This window comes from Mytilus galloprovincialis, chromosome 12 (genome assembly GCF_965363235.1).
Source record: "Mytilus galloprovincialis chromosome 12, xbMytGall1.hap1.1, whole genome shotgun sequence".
NCBI classification, from domain to species: domain Eukaryota; kingdom Metazoa; phylum Mollusca; class Bivalvia; order Mytilida; family Mytilidae; genus Mytilus; species Mytilus galloprovincialis.
The window spans coordinates 54,424,652-54,433,220 of NC_134849.1; the positions used below are offsets into that span (position 1 = coordinate 54,424,652).

The following is an 8,569-nucleotide window of genomic DNA, read 5'->3' on the forward strand; positions in this document are numbered from 1 at the left end:
GGCACTCACACCACATCTTCCTATATACATCTACTTCTCCAGAATAATTTCTTCTAACCGAATATTAACGAACTGAGTAATCATTAATCTAAATGAGACCTTTGATAATATCTGTTCATGTAGTGCATTACAAAACAGGTGTATTTACTAGTATTTAAACATTATGATACGAAAATTACACAAATTATGTTTAAACTCTTATGACACTACATCCCATTAAGTATTTAAACTATACATAAGGACTGACATACATTTTTAAATAGTCTTTTGTGTATAAAAAGATATCCTTAAAAAACTTCCTGTTCCGTTTAATACCTACATGTTAACTAACTTACTGTATTAACACATCTTAAAGCCTGTTTTCCTTTTTTTCATGTACTGTTTGTAATGTGTGAAATCAAAAATATTTTTCAGTATATATATTTCAACAATCTTCATAATTGCAGAATTTTGTTGTTTTCGTTATTGAGGAATTTAAAGGATTGTAACCAATCTTTGATCTTTGAAATAGCTGACAAAAGAATATTTTAAAATGGAATTGTACACAATCCTTTAAGGTAAGTTATATATGTTATATAGTACCTAACAGTCATTTTTTAGTTCTTACGGGAAATTTAATGCAACGTTTGCATATCTGACGGATAGCTCTTTCCATTGGTGCTCGAGGCTTAGTATTAAAACAACGACAACAAGAAACTATTTGTTTAAATAGCAAGACAATTACAAAAAACGAATTTGAAGTGGGTCGATTGTGAATAAAGAGTATTTTAAATCATAACATTTGTTCTTGTTTTTTCATTTCAGTCTGATTTATTGACCAACATTTATTTATCTTATTAACAAACACACATTGTCTTTCAATGTACACATGTATAGGCAATATGTACTTTGCAGTAATTAGTTTTCGTGTTAACCAATTTTCGTGTATTAAAAGACTTACATGTTCGTTGATATTCATATCCATGGCTTTCCCAAAGTCTACATGAAAGCTTATAGAATATTGATCATTCGTTTCGTGGTTCACCTGTAAAATGTACCAAAATCCTGAAACATTGGTATACAATGAATGATAATGAGACCACGGTTCACTATTACAAGTCATGGTAAATATCATAATCATGATAATGATTGATAACATGATAACTGATAAATGAAACAAAGGGTTCTATAGCAATGACTAGAGTAGGTGATAATTCTCAAAAAGTATCCCACAACGAGGAGAAAATGAGAACATTTGTATTTGTGATCTGTTACTGAAAAGCTGAGGATGAGACCAAACAAATCAATATTTTTCTTAAATGCGATACGAAATAACTTGCAATGCAATTCCATGTATGTGCAGTGTCACATTTAAACATTACATATATATACGACACACTAAACAAGGAATTTCACGAAAAGTTGTTTAATATGATTGAGCTAGTCGTATGTAGTATGACGAAATCATTAAATAATAAATTTAAAGTAAAAAGATTGATCATCTGGTATTTCATTAACAACATTAAGTATAACGCTGTTTTTTACAGCATTACTGCTACATACATGAATCATATTACACATTTCAAATGAAGATGCCGAGAACATTCTTATGCGCTGATTCATACTTGACGAAAACAGAAGCGGTCGTTGTGGGACGGGGGAAACATATAAATTAACATATCTAGACATGACACCGATATGTCATAAAGTAGTTGCGAATCTTGGTCGTATCTGAATAGCTTTCAACCAACATACTTCAATTTTCCATTTAGAGTCATTCAGTCACTGTACATGTACATGTATGTAACTTATTTTATTACAAAAAAAACCCGGTAGAGCAAACAAGCAAACCAGGTTAGGGAAGACAAGCCGCAAGTTATCGTACCAACCGACACATGAGGACGAACTAAATGACTACTGCATGACCTGCTGAAACGTAATTACATAGCTGTAGAAAGGTAATTATTGGAATCTGTTTTGTCAAAATTTGCCCTGCTGAAACACCACTCTATGAGAAATCGTCCTTGCATAAAGATAAACGACTTAAAAGTAGACAATTCAAATGTTGTTATATTTTCGCCTTTTAAAAGTATTGTCATTTCTAATTTCTAGCATTTTAGTTCTGACAAACACCCCTATATCAAACAAAAACGCTTTACTAATTAGAACTTTGAGGTTTTTTTTTTTAATTTCAGAGAACACTCCAAGAAATAAGACGAGGTATGTCTATCCGACCAAACACCTTGATTAAGATTATACTTTTGTTTTTTTCCTGGAAATGTAGAAAGAGTGAGTATTTAAATAAACAACAGTAATGATTGTATTAACTTTCCAACATATGCTTAACAACCAACCATGTACTACTAGTATTTACAGAGCCTCAAACCATTTAATAAACTATGCTGTATTCAAGTACAGCCTTGGAAAATCTAGTGAGACTTGTCCTGGTCGAGGGCTTTATTTCGTGCAGTATATATGTAGCTGTTTACTGTATATTCATTGGTAATTTTGATATGATGATACTCAAACTTTATATATGTTCTTCTTTAAGCCTGTTGTCCTAGATGAGGATACTCACCTTGATGTGAAATAATTTTATGCTTTGTTTTATACTTATAAATACGACTGACATTATTCATCGACGAATTATATATTAATAAATGAAATATTTTATGTCGTTTTTTATCGTTTATATTTGATTGACATTATTTACGTACTGTATATAGCGTGCAGATATTTTTGCCTAAAAATTTATTGTTCATGAGTAATATAACATCGTTATGATATCAAGTCTAAGCAATCATTATTATCCGTTGATAAAAAAAAACAGTTCCAGTTTTTAATCAGGTTCTGGTTGTGTTGTTTTACTGTTGACGGTAATGTTGCCTTCTCCTTTTAAATTTTAAAATGTTGTACATATAACTATGTCTCCTCTACAACAGTGGGTTTGACTACAGCATAGTTTAACACTTGATTTGTATTATACATGCTGATATTTCAACCAATTTCAGCTAGCGGATTGGAAAATACAATGAAAACATGGAAACAAGCGGTTTTAGATTGCTATCGGAATAACTCGTTTCTGGAAAGCAACAAAACTGTTCTTAAACAGTACATGCTCAATCATACCAACCAAAATGATAGTATTTGGGTTGGCAGCTTCGAAGCTTTTCTTCCGTGGATTGAAATAAGAGGTATGCAATTTCAATAGATTCGATTAGTTATTGCTAAGGGAACACATTTCTTTTATTCATTCCATTCTATAAACATATTCAACTGAAGAGGTTTCAATCTGGAACCAGAAATGGCCGGGATAGTTGGCTTGACTTTGATCTTCTAATAGTAAATTTGTGTGCTATACATCCATCGTACATAAGGAATCACTGTATAGAAAATTAGAACCGATTGATTGGTTGTGTTGTAGTGCAATAGTTTTCAAAATATGACGTAAACAATGTGTACGTTAAAAGCTATATTTTAATATCATTAGCTTAATGTTTGTTAAATTAGCATGTTGATATTGTAACATAAAGGGAAACTCTATGCCCCCTATTCAATTTTATCGTACCATCTAGCTTCAAGACATTGTTAATTGAAAATTGAAGTTAATATTACAGCAATATACAACCCTAAAAAAAAAACTCTGATTCGTTGTCCTGTTTTAATTATAATTTTTTTGCCATAGTTAGTCATGTTAGTTGTGTCACTTATTTATTCATCTATTCTATTAATCGTGAATATTCAAATACGTCGTCTTGAATATTACTAAAGTGACCATAACTGTCGAAATGCGCATCTGCTGTTGCAATATTTTGTTTTGTTGATAAACGTCATTATTTTTACTAATATTGTACATTTTTTATATGACAAAAGCAGGTTTAAGTATAAATAATATCAAGCAAATATATTCCAATCTTTCATATCTGTGAACAAAAACATGGTTTTCAAATAAAATCAATTTGCACGAAACTATTTCCTTATATCTGTTTTATTCTTTAAGTTTATTTCTTATTATAAAAGGTTGTTACAATATACCACTTACATGCAACAGCTTAGAAATAGGTGAAAACAAAGCCACAAATTTACAACTGTGTCAACTAAAATGCATGAAAAGACGATATTTTGCATTTAACCAAAAAGTAAGTTTATCAGTAAAGAAATTAATTTAAGTATGGGTCAGTTTAAAGGTTTCCAACTTATCCTTTCGCTTTTCACAGTCTATATCTATTCCAGATTAAAATTCCTTGGCAATCTGTTCTATAGTAAAGATAGAAGAATCTTTTTGGGAGTTAAACTGTTCTAATGACATACAGCATGTACAGAACAACATAAAAATCAGACGAAAAGGTTTAAACTCATCACTTCCATCAAAATAACATTTACACACAGTAAACCACAAACGTCGAAAAGAACACATCTGAGATGTATCTGTAATAGTACGCTGGTTCATTGCCAATACAAACTTATGATACAATCATTTATCTGACACTTAACTTTCTATTCAGATCCTTGATAGAGTCGTAGGACAACTATCATCCCATTTTTCGTAATTACAATTACTTTTTTTCTCCTTAGCTCGTGGCTACAAAAATCAGCAAAACATTAAACCTTTATTTTTTATTACAACTTTTATTTATTACACTATTAGTTATTATTTTATCATATGGTACAAAAATCAACCCAAAAAAAACTTTTAAAATGTTTATATCATTGAAAAAGCTCCAAATTATCTCCCTTTGGTGCAAAAATTCCATTTTTTGGCATTACATTTCAAATATCTTTTTTAACTCATCGGTGACCTATATTTTTATTATTGTTTTCAACAAGTTGTACATAAACTAAACAATTGTAAAATATTAGCGATTTCTGTAATTAGGTTATTTTTTTATTTCGATATTACCTCTATTTCTCCTATTAGCTCAACAGAAAAAAAGGACATTAACAAAAATGTATGCTTCTTCTGGAGGCAGATTGTGAGCTTAAACGAGTGTACATGTACATGTATGCTATAATAATTCACTTAAGGAATCATGGTTGTCTGTTGTCGCATATTTTATCACAATCTTTGCTCTCAGCTTCCAATACTTGTTAATTTTCTATATGTCCTTTTATATACATATATATATATATATATATATATATATATATATATATATATATATATATATTATACCGTAATTACATTATCACTTTGTATGTTATAATTCTTCAATTAATCTTTGGTCTACTGATTCTTAACAAAAATCATATGATTAGGTTAAATTTGCAGTTTTTGTGTAGTCGATGTGTCATTGGAAATAATTGCCTTGTTCAAGAAACGCTCATCCTGTTAACTGTTTTCTTTTTGTCTATAGGTATGGGTTTGAATATATTTACATTTCAAATTAGGAATAGTACAGTCGATATCTATTTGTTTGATGTGTCAGAACAGTTGAAGTTGACATTTTATATAAGACTTTTCGTTTTTACTTTTCCATTGAGTTCAATTTTTTATGCTATCTACAGTGTAACTTTGTATTACCTTTCGGACTTTATATATTTTGGGTCTCGAAAACCACAGAAGAACATGTTGTTTCATATCCCTGAATCTAGATTATTAAATCTGTATTTCAAACCAAAATGTAAGATTCATCTGGAAAATCCAAAAACTTTTGGGTTATGTTAAAGTACTCGTTTATGATTCCTAAAAAAATACAGTTGTTGTCCATTCGTGTAATGTGTTTTGTCATTTGATTTTGCCATTTGATTAGGACTTAACGGTTGATTTTTCCTTGGAGTTCAGTATTTATTTGATTTACGTTTTACACGAAAAGCTAAAAAATCAATAATAAAATATCTTAATTCAAATATATATTTTAGAATGAGAGATGCGTGTGCTTTGATGAACACGATGTAGTGAAAAAAGAGACTGACAATGCAACCTTCTGTCAAGAATTTGTACATCATGGAAACAGCAATACATACGCTGTTTTATACAAAGGTTTGCAATTATAACTTGTGGTTACTCCCGGCTTTAAATGAAGCATAATTATGCCAGGATGTAGCAATATACACATTTTTTGCTAATGGGCTTTGCTTATATGATTTTTTTGTTTTTTTATTCATATGACGTAGTTCTGTACTTATAAATTACGCCATTGTGTTTTTGTTCTATGAAAGTTATCGTATTCTTATAATTCTTTATTGGTAATGTGATTTGTCTATATGCCGCTGTGGTGTTCCTTTGCTCTTTTAATGAAAAAATTCACAATACGCATATATACAAGCGGCAATAAAGACAAGGACATTTTTTTTAGATTCTTCAGCAGATATACCAAACACGAACTATAGGCCGTTAGTTTTCTCATTTAATTGTTTTACATCGTGATTTGGGGCCTTTTATAGCTGTCTATGCGGTATGGGGTTTGTTTTGCTCATTGTTTGAGGCCGTCCGGTGACCTATAGTTAATTTCTGTGTAATTTTGATCTCTTGTGGAGAGTTGTCTCTTTGGCAATTATACAACATTTTCTTTTTTACATAGACTATATTCTGTTCATACTTTGAAGAACACAATTACTTTATATATACCTGTGTGACATTTACACGCTGAACAACTGATGAACGTCAAGCGCGCGTCATAGTTAATGTTAACGTAACCATGTGCCTGCCAGGGTTAGGATTCGGTCCCAGTTATTAAAATCGTTTAATTAAAAAAGCAATGAGTGAGGTTGCTAAATTTGATACATGCCTTTTTGTGCTTCCTTGTTACATATTTGTTGTTTTTATAGTAATTAAGATTGTACAATGTATAACAATGGTTACTGCTGTCTCATATTTTTTCATATGTACACAGAGTATAGGCTTAGTAGACAGGACTTAACATTTTGTTTGTTTCAATTATGTTAGATTTGTTACAACATTGTAGCAAAGATCGCATAGTAGTATACACCAAACAGTGTTTTACGAAGTTTATCTGAGTAGTGCCGGAACACCTTGCTAATAATAATATTAACAATCACTATAATGCAAAATTAAATATCTCATTAGTTTTAAGTTTTTGTCGCCAAAACAACAGAATATATGTTTGGAAAAAAATAATCATTGTATATATATGATAAGAACATATCAAACTAAGAATTCGGCATTCCGCCAGCAATATAAACTCCCTTCACCATTCACAAGGTTATCAGTTTGATACAATTGTCTATTGATCATTTAAACGCCTATTCCATATATACATTGTATGTCAAGGTTACAATTTAATGTTTAAAGATTTTCCATTTAGAATCAATACACTTTGCTGTTGTGTATTATATCTTTAAAACATGGTGTATGTACTGTATCAACAGTCTGCTTATAAGTACACATCGTTAAATACAACACCTACTGCATAAATCTCCACGATATAGATCAATTCAAAACAATACATGCCTTTGCATCAGTACACGTTTTAATTTACCATTGTATTTGCGAGTTCAATCTTTTAATTTGAAAACAAGATATGTGAATCAATGTTTAAGCATTTGTTTCTAATTTTTTTCTTTTTTGTATAAAACTATTGATTAATCGTATTATCTTTAGTTTTTGATAGACCAATAACTTTAGAGGGTAATAACCATGACTGCCTGTTTTACAAATGTACCAATAATGGCACAACGACAGTGTTTTCTACAAAGGAATGTTATCTTTATTCAAGATCGTTTTGTCGTAAGTATATTAGATAATAAAAGAAAAAGTCGGTAAAAAGTACTCATGGTTTATAACTTGTAAAACCTGACGATTGTTTTATTCACCTCAATGTTTTCAAGGTTTACAATAGTAATCAATATACTGAAAGATCGATCTGTCAAATTGATTACCAGGATGATCATTTCAAAATTGAACAAAATATTTAAATGGTTTCAAAACTTATCATTTATATCAAATGTCTTCTTTAAGTTTAAAGAGGTCGGGAAACCAATTTAACCGGTAAACGTTTTTGTATTCGATAATATATATGTCCAACGGATAACCATTTAACCATTTACACCACCATTTTTTAATTCTTTATCTGACTTCAACCACTGACTTACAAATCAAATGTTTGTCTTAATTCTGTTTTATATTTTTGTTTCTTTTTATAATATTTAGGAAATGGGCGAAGTGATGATGGTGCTCCATATCAGCATTTCTTTCAATATCGCAGTTTTTGTGAGGAAAATCATTTCACTTATCCACTACTTTATTCTGAGGATCCGGTTAAACTTTGTAACGTATCAGATTCACTTATCCTAGGCATAGATGTTTGGGTTGGTGTGTACAGACAGAATCTATATATAGACAATTCGAATAAAACAGGTATCTGACCGGGTGTATCCGAGTATTTACGAAGATATTCTCTGATGATTTAATGTCACTTTCTCATTTATTTGAGCATCATTGATTGCATTTACATGTTTTCATGGTATAATATATGTCTGCGTATAATGTATGACATGTACTTTTGGTTAAAAAAAAGAAAGGATATATACTGTATTTCACTTAATTTGATAAACAATGATAAACTTAATGTGAATTTAAGGTCTTTGAATAAAAAAAATGAAAACAACGTGTTTAATAATTTCAATGCGT

General features: G+C 30.2%; 1 long non-coding RNA gene across 1 annotated transcript; it reads left to right on the forward strand.

Annotated features, from left to right (window-relative positions):
• The first annotated feature begins 349 nt into the window (after window positions 1–349).
• LOC143053829 (uncharacterized) lies at window positions 350–7,675 on the forward strand. Its single transcript, XR_012971468.1, has 6 exons — window positions 350–557; window positions 2,175–2,268; window positions 2,991–3,173; window positions 4,000–4,118; window positions 5,839–5,959; window positions 7,541–7,675. It is a non-coding gene; the product is annotated as an uncharacterized LOC143053829 (long non-coding RNA).
• Window positions 7,676–8,569: the final 894 nt, after the last annotated feature.